This window comes from Gavialis gangeticus, unplaced genomic scaffold, assembly GCF_001723915.1.
Source record: "Gavialis gangeticus isolate Ggan-Ray unplaced genomic scaffold, GavGan_comp1, whole genome shotgun sequence".
Classification (NCBI taxonomy): domain Eukaryota; kingdom Metazoa; phylum Chordata; order Crocodylia; family Gavialidae; genus Gavialis; species Gavialis gangeticus.
The window spans coordinates 55,463,985-55,479,788 of NW_017729032.1; positions in this window are offsets into that span (position 1 = coordinate 55,463,985).

A 15,804-nucleotide genomic window follows, 5' to 3' on the forward strand; every position below is an offset into this window, starting at 1 on the left:
CCCCCCCCCCCCCCCTTGTCCTCCCTGGGCTTTCCACAGCCCTTTCTTGCTCTGTGCCTTTCTGGCACTCAGGCTCTCAGTGGCCCTGTCTCATACTGTGCCTCACTGGCGCTCACCGTCCCCCTCTCTGGGGCTTCTCGCCACCCCCCTCTCTCTCTGGGGCTGGGGTTCCCATGCTGCTGCGGGTACCCTTTGAGGCCTCTTCCATCCCCTAATAGCCTCACCCAAACCGCTGGCTAAAAAGCAAACACAAAATACAAGGTATAACAAAAATCCAAGCTGCCTGGCTAAAACAACATTCAATCTCTACCAGGGAATACTCCATCCCATAACAGCATCAGGAGCTGCTCATGCAGTCAGGCCTCTCCCCTTTGCTTGCTCTAGCAGAGCTCCCTTCCCCCTTGGCTGCCAGCAAGGAACTGCCCTCCTGGCCTCAGGCCTGGGATTTATGTGGGAGCCAGGCCCTGCCCCTTCCAGTCAGCTGACCAGGTGCAGGTGCGGCCAATTCCCTCCTTAACCGGTTGTCCCGGCAACCAGCACCTGAGTTCCTGCCTCTGCTCTGACAGTAGCAGGCACCTTAGTGTCCTGCTACACAGGGCAAGGGTACATTTTCCTTGCCAGTGGCAGCAGGCAGCCTCCCAGGGGCAGGGAGCAATGTCCCAGCCCCCATTAGGAGACAGCTGTCTCCTGGCCCCATGCTCCCTGCCAGCCCCTGGGCTAGCACCCGGGAGTAGTTTAGAGCTGCCCCTGGCTGCTGAAGGGGGCCGGTACAGGGCCAGCAGGGCTGGGAGCAGATTGCTGCCATGAGTAGCAAATCTGCTCCCGAGCCCTTACACATGTATATGCCTGCCTGGGAATGTTTACTCATGAGTAAACTGCTCCCAGGCCAAATGCATGTGTAGACACACCCACTGGGCATGTTCATTAATGTTCATTAATGTGCTGTAGTTACTGTGCATTACTTTTAGTACTTGGCAAGTACTAAATCAATGTGCAGTAATCTGCACTACCGCATGGGTTTTTAGTGATGCTTACTTAGCAGTACCTTAATACTACTGCACAGTAGTGTATTAGCATATTTTTTTCCCAGCACGCTACTGTGCAGTGTTATTAGGCTACTACACAGTTACCATCTCGTGTAGACACACCCATTGTCTCTCATCTGCAGGGAGTCACTCACTTATCCAGTACAATTTTGTGTGTTAACACTTCGAATATGAACCCATATTGAATTTAAGTGTAAATTTATAGGCACAGGGTAAACGTGCATACACAATGTTGCACTTCATTAATTTAATCAGTTTAGAATCACACTTTCCATTAAAGCAGTGCAATTCTGTGTCTAGATCTGGAGTATGTGAATTATGCCAATGGCTAAACAACTTCACTGTTCAGAAATTGTAGTTTTTCCTAATTTGGATCTGTGTTACTTTTTCTCACTTCAGATCTTGTTGTTGTCTTTGTTCACTATATTAAACAGACTTCTACTATCAGAAATCTTTTTGTTTTATAAATCATGACTCAATTACCTCAAAACCAGTTTTTGGATGAACTGAATACATTGGGCTGCTTAAGGGTGCTGACAGACGTTCAAGCTCCCGCTCTAACTCTAAAGGTGATGACAGACATTCAAGTTCCTGCTTTACGTAAAGTGCCATGAGTTAGAGCAGCGACTTGAACATCTGTCAGCACCCTTAAGAAGTCCAATTTACATAAGATGCCATGAGTTAGAATGCCCTCTCCCCCCCACCCCCGACCCAACAGACATTTGCCTGTTGGGTCAGGGGAGGGATTGAGCCTGTGTGCAGGCAACCAGAAAGCCGAGGAGCTACCCCTCCCCCAGCCAAAGAGCCACCCCTCTCCCCAGCCCAGGGGATGGGGCTGTGCATCAGCCCAACAGCGATGGTGTAAAAAATTAACCCTAGGGAACTCAAGTTCCCTCAGGTGCTCTAAAGCAAAGTGCCTTCATCTGACAGTGTACTGGCAAAGTTTGCAAAGGGCACGAAGTTATGGGGGAGTTTTGTCATGCTGGAAGATAGGCTGAAGATACAGGCTGACATGGACAGGCTTGTAAAGTGGGTGGATCTAAACCTGATGATGTTTAATACCATGAAATGTAAAGTGCTCCATCTGGGTCAAAATAATCCACAACATGCTTACAGATTTGGTGGTGATACACTAGCCAGCAGCACAACTGAAAGAGACCTGGGGGTCAGGATTGATTACAAAATGAACATGAGCCACAAATGGGATGCTACAGCCGGCAAAGCAAACAACACTGGCATTCATTACCAATGCATCACAAGCAAAACTAAGGATGTCATCCTTCTGTTTTACTCAGCATTGGTGAGGCTGCAGCTGGAGTACCACATTCAGTTCTGGGTGCCGCACTTCAAGAGGCATGTGGAGAACTGGAAACAGTCCAAAGGAGGGCCACTTGAATGATTAGCGGTCTAGAGAACAGACTATATGAGGAGAGGTGGAAGAACATGGCACTGTTCAGCCTGGAAAAGAGAAAACTCAGGGGGGACTTGGTGACAGCCTTTAAGTATATAAGGATTGAACATCAGGGGCTGTTCACTAAGACACCCCAGGGGAAGACTAGGAATAATGGTCATAAAATATCACTTCAGATTACACATGAGTAAAATTTTCTTTATGGTTCTTGTGTCCAAAGTCTGGAACAGACTCCCCACATAGGTGGTATAGTCACCTATGGAGATCTTCAAAAGACAACTGGATGCACAACTCACTGGGGTCATCTGACCTCATCAGTCATTCCTGCCTTAAAGCAGGGGGGCTGGACCTGATGATCTTGTGAGGTCCCTTCCAGCCTCTAACTTCTATGAACCTATAATACCTCATTTGAGTAGAGTTCGTTTTTTGCATGATCAGCCACTTTAAATGCATTCTGCAGCCACACATGCATGTCATGGCATGGCTGTAGGGCACTTTCAGGGGTCTGTTTGCATGAAAAACGGAACTTCTCTCTAAGCCTGAAAATCTTTCACTGTAAAAAAGGTTCTTCAGATCTCAGAGTGTTCCTATCATCCATTTCTGAACCTTTTCCAATATTTTAAGTTTCTTTGTTTGAAGCATGAACACCAGAACAGTATTCTAGAATGGCTGTATATAGAAGTAATATAATTTCCTTTGCTCAGATATTTCTTCCCTTATGTAGCCAAGGTTCCCATTAACTGTCTCAGCCACTACATTGCTTTGGGAACTCATATTTCATTGATAATCTACTATGACCCCTAAATCCTTTTCAGAGTCACTGTTTCCCAGGATACAGTCCGCAGTCCTGTAAATGTGACCTACATTCTTTTTTTGTAGACCTCATATTTGACTATGTTAAAATGCAGCCCAGCTTGCCAAGGGATCCAGATTGTTCTGCATAACTGACTCATCTTTATATTATTTACCATTCCACAAACTTTCTGTGTCACCTTTACTCTTCTACAGCAATGACATTATCTTTTGCTTCAAATCACTGATAAATATATGTATTGAATAGCATAGAATAAAAAAACCCCAGATCTCTGACTCTGCAATCCTTTAGAAGCACCCTCAGGGGATGGTGATTTTCCATTTACAGTTACTTTTTGGTTTCTGCTAGTTACCCTGTTTGTAATTCATTATCATGTGTTACATTGATTTGGCATAATTCTAATTTTTAATTAGATTGCCATACAGCATTAAGTCAAATGCTCTCCAGAACTGTAAATACCTTGTTATACTAATAGTGATCCCTTTATCAACCAAACCTGGTAATTTCACTAAAGAAGATACCATAGATTCTGGATTCTTTGCAGGATTAAGTTCCTAACTCCTTTGTAGAAATGAGGTTTTGTAAACTAGCCAGGGTGGTATAAAAACCCAGAGTAAACAGCAGTGCAGGACTGCAGAGTTGTACCAGTTGATTTGTTGTGGCTTTTATTTATAATGGCCCCACTTCTCTGAACAGTTGCACAGGATTCAGGCTGTGCCTCAGTTGCAGTCTAAGCAGCTGCACCCTGTAAAATAAAAGCTGTAGCAATCAGATGAGCAGTTTATCCTTAATACAGTAACTATGGACTAGGCAAATTGCTATCCATCCCTATAGAAAAAAAATCCAGGTTCTACTGTATCAAACATGACTGATATCAGACTAAACTGGCTTGGAATCATTCAAATTATTCTCTTGACTCATACCAAATATTAGCACAACACTGGTTTCTTTCAAAGTCTTAGATATTCTCCAATATTTTATATCTTAATTGTCAATATCAGTGGCTCAGACAGCTCAATGGCAATTAAAAAAAACTTCTTATCAATTTCTTTGTTAAATGTCTTGGTCACACCAACTCAGAGATATGTAAACGCATTCTTTAAAAAGTTAAGTTCCTACAGCTTGATTCCTTATGCTAGAGTAGCTGAAAAAGACAACTAAAAAAATCCTTTCTACCCCATAGAATTGTTACCTGGCATGGTCAGGGATTTTCAACAGGTCAATGTTGTAAAACAGCTTCTGGTTTGCAGGGCAGTCAGTATCGCAGTTCCAGGGCTAGCTGCACATGTGAGTCCTTTTCTTTTTCCTTGAGCCTACTGTAACATGTTAGGCCTCATGCTTTTCCTTGTCCATATGGAACTTTATGGTTTTTCCACACCTAGACTAGACCCTGGGTTACAATACCGCATTTATCAACCATATTTACCTGGCATGTTTGACTGAGATTGGACACCTGGGGTGCATCCAGACGAGCGTCCATGTGGTATGTGGTGTCACAGACCGGTCGGCAGTGCCACACACCACACATGTAGGCCTTCCCTGTGCTGCTACTTTGCAGCATGGAGTGGGGAGAGGAGGGAGGGCTTGACCATGGGAGATCTCAGGTCCAGAAAAACCCCATGCCAAAGCAAAAAAGGCAGGGTGGCAGCACATGCCTCCCAAGCCTATCAGCCAGGCTTCCTGCTGCAGGAGTACCATGGCTGCAGCTCCTGTAGGACCCCAGGTAAAGTTGCTGGGGCCAGCCTCCCTTGCCCCACTAGTGGTAACTTGCCATGCACTAGAGCATGGATGGCACAGGCATTCCCCAGGGAAACACACATTCCTGTTCATCTGGATGCACCCCTGCATTTCTGTTTGGAAATCTATAAGCAATTGTATACAGTGATTAAATTGCCATTTTATAATTAAAGTAGTATTTAGTTTGCAGCAGGAAGAGAGTTTTTAGAGAACATAATTCTAACACACTCTATAACTCCAACTAACCTGTGATGGTGTTTTAGGTAGACAAACCAATAAGTTGTCATGACTTGTTCCCACAAAGTACTCCTCTCTTTCTTGGAGGGCCCCTTTTACTCTGCTGTAATTCTTTTGTTCTTCTGTGTTCTCATGCTGTGGCCCTTTTAGTTAAAACCAGCCTTGCTGGCTCATCAAGAGTCCTTCGGGTCAGTAGTTTTGGCATTGATCCCTATCAATTCTCAAGTATTTTCCTGACGTAGTTGTATAGACATATTTTTCCCCTGCCTGTTTTCTTAGACAGCCCTCTGTTGAGTTAACCACAGTACAGTAAACATCCCAATAACCATGCCAATATGAATTGCTCATAAATTCTAAGAGAGCAGCTCCAAATCTGTCATAGTCAATACAACACAGTTATTATAAAACAATATTAAGGAATCAAGTTGCAAGCTAGACTGTGACTTGTAAACCTCTTGCCTTTACCACTCTACAAATAAAAAAGTAGAACACAGATGCCCCTAACCACAGCAAAATTAGGGTTGGAAGTGACCTCAGGAGATCATCTAGTCCAACCCCCTCCTCAAAGCGGGACCACCCCCAACTAAATCTTTCCAGCCAGGGCTTTGCCAAGCCAGGCCTTAAAAACCTCCAAGGATGGAGCTTCCATCACCTCTCTAGGTAACCCATTCCAGTGCTTCACCACCCTCCCAGTGAGAGAGTTTTTCCTAATATCCAACCTAAACTTCCCTTACTGCAACTTGAGACCACTGCTCCTTATTCTGTCATCTACCACCAATGAGAAAAGCTCCATCTTCTTTGGAGCCGCCCTTCAGATAGTTAAAGGTTGCTCTCAAATACCCATCCTGCCAATCCCCTGCTCTCCCGCATCAGCCCCGATTCCTCTGTGGAATGAATAAGCCAAGTTCTTTCAGCCTCTCCTCAGAAGTCATGTGTCCCCCAACCATTTTCCTTGCCCTCTTCTGGACTCTCCGCAACTTGTTCACATCTTTTCTATATTGGGGGGTGGGGGGAGGGGGGCAAAACTGGACACACTACTCCAGGGATGGCTTCACCAGTGCAGAATAGAGAGGAATAATTCCTTCCCTCAATCTGCTGGCAATGCTTCTACTAATGCAGCCCAGTATGCTGTTAGCCTTCTTGGCAACAAGGGCACACTGCTGACTCATATACAGCTTATTGTCCACTTTACCACCAAGTCCTTTTCTGCAGAGCTGCTGCTTAGCCATTTGGTCCCATGATCAGTTAGTCATGATCTGGTGCAGTTACATAGTCATGGACATGGACTCTTGTGTTAAAGATCTGTGAGACATGGGAAAACAAATTTAAAGAAAACTCACAATATAAAGTTGAAACCTCTTCTTACTTTGCATGGTGCAGTATCAACAAGAGTTAAATGACATTAAACTTAAGATCCAGTCTCAAACCCCTCCAAAACCTTGTAACTCTCTATGATGTAATGGATGGAATTTCAACTGTTTCTTTCTTTTGCTCGATAAATATGATTTAACCCATTTTTCTGGTTTTATAAGAGATACAGCTAAGCAAATGTTTAATTATATCCATGCAGATGGCTTATTATATAAGAGATAATTGCTTGGCCCACTTTAAAAGTACTGTACCAGCAGAAAACATAAGCTTCAATCACTTTAAGATGTTAAGGAACTTAATGTGAAGTTATTGCTATTTATTTCACACCAATACAAAAGCAAGCATTCTCAATATTCTAAGCATGTGCATCAGATTCAGATGATTTTATTATGATGCCTTTGGCTTCATATGTGAACATTTTTTTGCCTTCATGTTTTAAGTCATGTCTCTCTACCCATTTTGCATAAAACACTCCTAACCCCTTTTAGAGGTTAAATTGGAAACAATAAAGCAGTGTGAAATTTGACAACTGATCTTTAAAAAGAAACGTTTTCTTTGTTTAGGATCACTTGAATCAGCACAGGAGCTTTTTTGAGTTTTTCTTTTGCAATTTTAAATATTCTACCTCTGTTATTAGCATAGTCTGTAGTTGCTGCATCTAGATTGGTGGCTAACATAAGCTAATACAAAACACAAGCTGACAGGCAGCAGCCGTTAAAGAATTCTAGCATTCTTACCTCGGTTTCTGATGGCAGTTGAAATGCAAATGTTATTGTCTGGACATGATTCCAGGAACAAAGGGATAGGGGGAAACACCACCCCCCCTCCAAACTGAAAATTAATCTATTCTCTCAGCAAAGAAACCAAGTTTAATTTTTAGACCAAACATCTTTTCAGGTCAGCAAAATGAAAAAACGGTCAGATAGAGATGCTTAGCATTTATTTCAATGTTTATTTTATAATCATATCGTTGAGTTGTAAAAAATTTGAAAAACATCAATAATTTTTAAATCTTTAAATGCAACAGCTTAGAAATTTTAAAGATTTAATACATTCAACCTCCTGTGTATATGATGCTGTGGGAAAGTTCTGGAAGAATTATGGCATATACAGTCTAGTGTATGTAGCACACTGATTATAGCAATTCTACCCTTCTATCACATCAGACCAGGCTAGGACAATGGAACAAATTACTCATAGTTCAGGAGTACATGAAAGAAACAGCTCAGCCCAGATATGACTGATGGGAGGAGTAGGAAGAACTTGCATGAGTTATATACACACTGTTGGAAAAGGAAAATGGTTGGCCCTGGGTCATCTGCATTAGAGGAGGCTAAACAAGAAGTGAAAACAGTAGAAAAGGATCCCTCTTGTCCAGGGTTATAAAATTTGAGGAGCAAAAAGTTGCTAGACTTTCCCCAATCAGTTAGTTATGTGAAGTCCACAAGGATATTTTCCTAATATTTTAATGAATTTAATTCCTTTTTATTGTGATTACTTACCATTTTAAAACACTAAATATTTGTCCAGATATGTAATAAGATTATCTGCTGTCTTGGAAAGCATCTAAGATATTACTGATTTAGGGTCACCATCAGTTCAGAAAAGGTTGCCATTAGAAGTAGCATGTGACCATCGTAAAGAATCATCATTTTCTTTTTACACAAAACATAATTTTATTAGCCTTGGGGAAAATAATATTGTACTTACAACTACTCTTTCTCTCTTTTTGTAACATTGCAGTGACTCGTTCTAGAATATTTCCCAGCACACCCTCTACAGAGGTAAAGAAGCAATAAAGATAAGATGGACATCCTCGCAAGCTGATAATTTTAAATGTAAATAGTTACATTGCTCTGAGATAATGTAGCATTTGAGATGAATTAAGGAAATTGCATAAATTCAGTTAAGTATATGATCTTTCTAGCCTAAAACATATAATTTTAATTAATTTAACAGTATCATAAAAATTACGATATAATTACATGAAGCAAATATACCAGTATCTATATTTACATGCTTAGTTGTGTATTAATACATGCCATTGAACACAGCTTGAAATTCTAATGAGAACAGGAAACAAATACATGTTCATAGTCCTTTTAAAAACATATTATGACTAGAAACAAATATTTGTATATTTCTTTGAAATTTGCAGTTAAATAGCGTGTTAAAGCAAATTGAAAATGCAATGTAGAGATATATCCAATGAATGCAGGTTGGTCGCCTATTTTTGATGCATTTACACATAACCTTCCTTTTGGGCACATCTACACAAGACATGTTACTGTGCATTAGCATAGTGTACTGCACAGTAAACATGTGGGTCTGCAAGTGCGTGTGCTTCCTGCACAGTAAAAACCTTTAATTCCACTTACAAGTAGCAGATTTAAGTGGGTTTAGTTACTGTTCAGTAACACACATGTAGATATGATTCAGGAGCAAGTTTGTTCTCAGGGTCTGCCCAACCACTGGGGAGCCAGCCTCAGGCCAACCCCAGGGCTCTAGGTTGGAACCCCATGCTGCCTCAGGGTTGGGCTGCCTCTTTGGCACACTCACCAGGGAGTCTGAGGGCACAGCAGGCCCTGTGTATCCCCCTGGGCAGGCCACAGGCTACCTGTGCTTGCCTGCCTGCAACACTGCACTGCTGCTGAGCCCTCCCTATCCCTGCTCAGGCCCCTCCCCCTGCCCATCTGTACTCAGGGTTCCCCCCACAGCATGCAGAGAGAGGTGGGGCACAGTGCAAAACTTTATTGTGTAGCCCATGCCCCCACAGCTAGGCAGTCCCATACCTCTGATATACCAAGGAACATGTTGATTCCAGTGGTGATGTCCTCCTCAGCAGTGGTGGGCAGGGACATGTAGCACAGCCACAGAGAGCCACAGATAGCCATCCAGGTAGCGACAGAGGTTGTGCAGTGGCCCAGGCTTGCCCCCCACACTGTCATTGCTCATGATCCCATACCAGGTGCACAGGTGCTCCTGGGCACCATGAGGATCAGCAGCAGTAGGGTGTAGTGGGTCAGGCACCTGTTGGCCTGTGCAAAGAGCTCATCACACACCACCCACGATATATGCAGCAGGAGCATGCTTGGGACCCAGCAACAGCATGGCAGGGGCTGGGCCCAGGGCACCTCCCTGGAGAGGCCCCCTGTGAGGAGGGGAGGGCCGTGTTCCACTTCTCATCCCAGTTGTCTGGTAGCCCTGCACCACCCCCTTAGCTTCGACACCATGGGCTGGGCAGCAGCGCAGCAGAGTGGTTGGTCTGTAGAAGGAGAAGGGAAACATTGGGTCTGGAGCTGTGGCAGCAGGTGTTGCCAGGAGCCTGGGCTGTCCCACGCTGGTAATGGGGGCAGGGGATGCAGGCTGCCTATGGCTAGCACCCAGAGGCTTGTTGGCCCCAGGGGAGCACGCACAGATGGGGAGCTTAGCCAGCAGCTGTCTGGGCCTGGGCCTGGGCCTGCCTGCCCACCCAGTTTGCCATGGCCCCTGGGCATTTGTGAATGGACAACCCTCAATCTGAGGCTGGGTGGCACACAGCCCCTGGTACAGAGCATCTTACCTCTAAAATGTTGTAAACTCTCACAAAAAGCTTCTGTCTCATGGCTCTGCAGCTCCTGCACCTGGACACGGAGGAGAAGCCACATTTGGCAGTGGGGATGCCAGCTTAGGTTTGCCATTGCCCACTGCCAGGGCCCTGCAGACGCATTGGCTCCACTAGAGGCTCATGATGGACCACACCCTCCTCCCCAGTGGAGGTGGCAGTTTCAGAGGAGTGTGCAGAGGACACACAAGCCTGGCAGGAAGAGGACATCACACATAAGGATGCGTGGGATCTGTGGGAAAAGGAATGGGAGCAGTATGAGGAGGAAAGGGACTGGTCGGACCAAGTGGTACAGTCTGAGTGCAAGCAGCTCCAGTGGCCTCAGGTGCTGCAGGAGGACCATCCAATACCATCCAATGTAGGCCATGGATAATGACTTTCAGGTGCTGGACACTGTCCTGGATTTGGCAGTCGTGCTCTTGCCTCCCACTGCCCAGGTGCCGGCCCTAGCCCCGCACACCTCCTGGAAGTCACACACTGGCCAGCAGCAGGCCCCCATCTGTGCCTGGGAGGAGATCCTATGGTGCATCCAGGAGCCCATGGCCCAGCCCTAACCCTTCGTCCAGTGCCACCCATCCCCCCCACCTGGGCCCCGGCCTACCACTTGTCCTGGCTCCACACAGGTGCAGAGCCAGAGCTGCCAGCAGCAGGGCCAGGACCACATGCTGGTCCTGCTGGCCATGGAAAGTGCCTGCCAGAGGGGGAGCCACCTGAGCAGGAGGAGCACCAGCTGCTATTGCCTCTGGGTGAGCCCCTGATCCACTACACTCACCTCAGTGTTCACACCCACAGGGGAACAGCCAGGGACCAGGGTGCTGGTCACATGCCCCTGAGCTCTGGCCCCTAGGTATTTTTCTCTTTTTTTGCTACCTAGATTTGTGATTCTTCTCCTTCATTTTCTTTCAATGTCAGGTTATAGCCAAAACTTATTGTATTTACTACCAAAACACCAAAAAAAACCACCATTATTTAAAAAAAAATCTCACTCAAAGCAAATTAAATTGATGCTATAGCTTATTGATGCTCTGACTGCTTCACCTTAGGATTTTGATCCAAGTACAGAACATTGGAGAAATTTTCAGGCTCACAGGCCTCATTCTAGATTATTGTTAGAACAGACATAATAAGTAAGCATTTAAATTTTATGGGGGAAAAAAATGGAATTTTTTTTATTTTTCTATTTGTTGTGAAAAAGTCAGTTTTCCAGTTCTCTGAACAAGCATCAGTTTTCAGTTTCTTGACTTTTGACCTTTACTCCTCCTTTCTACAATGGTAAAATGTAAAATGAAGGGAGAGAGAGAAAGCAAATGGGGAGAGATGGACTAAAATACAGTAAAATTAATGGAAATTCAATCTAAAAAAATAAATTTTCAGTTTTGAACCCAAGTAACAATTTCAGATTTTTAATAAAAAATAAAAAAATTAAAAACCAAATTTTATGAATTTTCAAAGAGCCCTTTTTATTGGAAAACAAGTGTTACATGAAAAATGCAGTAATCAAGTATTAATCAATGAACACATTATGCACGTAAGAGAATTTTGAAAAAGTGATTAATGAGTAGGGATCCTGGTTCTCTCTGATTAAAAAAAAAAATCCCCAATTTTTAGGTTAAAAAAAGTTACTCAAAATCCACATTTTTCTGTGATTAAAATGAAACACCACTAATACATCTATCTATCTATCTATCTATCTATCTATCTATCTATCTATCTATCTACTAGCAAATTGTCCACCAGTGCTTCAGGCTGGGACTGGGGCAGCTATCTGCTTCTGCCCCGCTGCTTCACGCTACGTCTGAGTCCACTCCCTCCCTCACCCCTGCTGCTTCAGGCCAGGGCCAGAGCCAGGGCCCAGGGCCACTGGGGCCATGACCATGGCAGTGGTCACGGTGGGGCACACCCACCGGTCAGTCCTCCCACTCTTCCCTGTTGCCTCTCCCTCCCCACCAGCCATTGTTGTGTGTGTGTGTGTGTGGGGGGGTGCTCCGGCCCCTGGCTCCAAGAAGCAGGGCAATGGGGGTGCTAGGCCAGCACTGCTGGCCTTGCTCCCCAGCCCTGTCCCCTCCATCATGATGGTGCTCTGGTCCCCATCATGCCCCTCTGCCTCCAACGAGGAAGCCGGGGGGGCAAGGCCAACAGAGCTCTGATCCCTTAGTTCCCACTGTCATGAAGGTACTCTGCCATGTATCTGTCCAGAGCACTCTGATTGGCTGCCAGCGCAACCAATCAGAGTGCGAATAAAGCATTATGGACAGACAGACAAAGGCTTTTATAATGTCCCAGGGACACAGGGTTGTCCAAGGGGGAAGCCTGGTCCAGAGGTAGACCCCAGTTGAAAGTAAAAGAAGAAAAAACCCTACCTGTTGCAGGGGTCCAGAGAAATGAAGAGGCGCACCAGGGAAAACTGCCAAAGCGGTTTGCCAGTCATGTCTATCTCCAGCTGGAGCTGGGTGATGTCACAAAGAGATGTCACCTGGCAAAGTTAAAAACCGGCCCCAGGAGCACACGTGGGTGCATGCCAGGTGTAGGAGGGACAGTGGGGAACCGCCAAGTGAAGCGCATCTGGCCACAGCAGCCAGCATCAGCGGCGGCAGCGGGAGATCCTGTCGGAGGCGGCAGATGCTGCAACCTCAAGGAAGAGGCAGATCCCGGAGGGTATAAGAGAGCCCCCAGCCAGGGTGAATGTGTGGGCCCAGGCCCAGGGGACACACCAGCGTAGAGGCATTAGGGGCAAAGGGGGCACAGGACTTTGCCCGCGGTTGCCCCTCTTTACTTTGCTTTTCTTTCTTGTTTCTTCCTTCCCGTGTTTCTTGTCATTATTCCTTTATTTTGTTTCTTTCACATTGGGTTGTTCCCTTGGCGTGGGGCTTCTCTGATGGTGAGCGTTTGGTTCATGCTTTTCTTTCATAGTTAGATCTATTCTGTTACCTGTCTAGAGCAGGGGAGCCTAGCACACTACTCCAGGCTCAGGGAATTAGAGACCCCATTCAGAGATGGAAGACCACATGAGGATGCAGTGACAGTCAGCAGCGTCTGTCATGGAACACGCAGGGCATCAAGAGGGGTAGCCCCAAAGGCAGAGCGTCACCAGACCCTCTGGCTCTGGCTAGAGCCCAAGGTGCTGGTCTGTGGAGGAGGACACATGGGTACTGGGGAAGACATCAAAAGGGGCCAGTCGTAAAAGATCCTGAGGCTCATCTCGTAGGTTGGCATGTGGCCGGGGTGTAGGGAAGTTTGGAGCCCCGTAAGCATCCACAAAGACATGTGACAACTCTGGAGGCATCTTCTGAGGGGATCCACTCCACTGGAGAACCATCTGAAGTTGTAGCAGGCGACTTTGGGGGATACCCAGAAGGTCATCAAGGAGCCCTCCAGGGCAAATTCAAGAAGAGGTTGGATGATCACCTGTCTGGGGTCTTGTGAACCGAGCATTCATTCCTGCCTGTGGCAGGGGGTCAGGCTAGATGATCTGTTCAGGTCACTCCTGTCCCTAGCTACTATGAAACTACTATAAGAGCCCTAGGCTAGTAAGACCAGTTGCTTGAGCAAAGGCGGTGCGGGACTGATCAGCGAGTGAAGACAGGCACATATAATATTAGAATATAGTGGTGTTTCATTTTGATCATGGAAAAATGTGGATTTTGGGTTACTTTTTTTACCCCCAAAATTGCAGTTTTTTTTAAATCAGAGAAAACCAGGATCCCTGCTAATGATTATGGAGCTTATGTCCCATTTTCAGTCAAGTCAGTGTCAACTAGTAGCCCAAGTCTCACTGGAAGTCAATGGGAGTTAGATCCCTAGGCATGAAAGTTACTTTTGAAAACAGGATTTAGATATTTTTTAGAGTTTTATTTATAATTAACAAATAAGAACACCTACCTATTATTTTACACATACTCCAAATGAGGGAAACATGTGCTTTCTAACATATATAAAAAGCAAAAATGCTGGTCATTTGTTAGACAAGGCTCTTTGGGTAGATGTGATATTTTTTATTAGAACAACTAAATAATTGGAAAAATTGTTCTAAGCTTATGGGCACAAACATCCTTCTTCAGGCATAAAGGGTCATTTGTCAGAAATTAATAGTCAGAGTTTGCTAGAAGACTGAAATGCTCCTTAATGCCAATGCCTTGTTCAACAGACAAATATTGGATTAAGGATAGAGAGTGGGAGGCAGAGCAAGAAATGTGATGTTTGTACTTCTTTCTCTTTGCTCATTAACTTGCCTTTGCCTAGTTGCTCTTTCCTTTTCCCCTGATGCCACATGCCCCTGATAGTACAAGGCCTTTGGAACTGCCTTAGATTCAGAGCTTAGTTCACAACAGCCCTGAGGGTCTGTCACTGAGGAAGCCCTGAGAACCGCAGGAGACAATATCCTGTAACAGAGATTTCCCTAGATTCCCTGTAGGGTTTATGCTGTTCATACTATTTCATACCAAAGCTTAGCAGAGAGAGAAAGGGTGGTGAAAAACAATTAAAGACAGACGAGAAGAAAAAAAAGAGGAAATGACAGGAAGATGGATATTAAAAATATATATAACTTAAAATTATGATCTGATTTTATTTTCCTGCTGTGTTGGCCAACATTACCTTCCAAATGACAATACAGACATTTAAAATAGACTTTTGCTGTTATCACCTTGGGAACCTGGTACCTATCATATGTACCTGTAGTTAAGTAAAAGATCAACTTACAGTAATACTTGTTTTTTTATAACAGATTTTATAGTGTTCTAATTACTGTCTTTTCTCTCAGTACTAGTTATACCACATCATTCACTAGCTAATATCAATGAACAACCTCTTCTAGATTATAAACATGGCAAGTTTCAATGACAAGGACTTAGATAAATACTGACAATTTGGATGTCAAATTTTTACCTTTTAACATGACACCATACAATTCTACTTAATTACCCATCACTTTCCCCAAACCACATGGAAAGCCACAGCACCACTTCTCCTGGGCAGAGGCAATTTCGCTAGGTCAGAAGCTGCAGCAAAGCCAATAGAACCTATGTTCTGAGAACTCCTGGGCTAAGTACAGACAGTCAAAAAGCCAGAGGATGAATTGATTCAATCTTCACAGGTTAGTCTAAACTTCATAAATTGAACTGATAAACAGGTGAACAGACATTCATTTTTGATTCTGGAAGTGCAGCCACTTGCCTGAAGTGGCACAGGCCAGAAAATTGGGGGTGCTAGAGCACACCTCCCTGCTTGGCTGGATCAAACAGCTTGGGCCAAGGCTACCCCTCTCCCCCCATGAAAGAGGAGGCAGGGACTTCAGGAGTTCAATAAACTGATTTAACCTAAATCAGCTAAGTCCTGGTACTACATCCATCCAGGTTTATCTTAACCTAGTTTTGGCCATTTTGAAAGCAGTTTATGTGCACTGAACTTCTGTTGTATTACAGCTTTGAACTAGTTTTCAATCACTTATACCAGTTTATGTGTAATTTCTGTCCCTAGTCTTGGACTAGAAAGGAGCAATTCAGGGTGCTATCTACAACTATAAACGTATGTGGATTCCTGGACATAACTGTTAGTAGAAGATATATGCATAGTAGAAGTGATATGC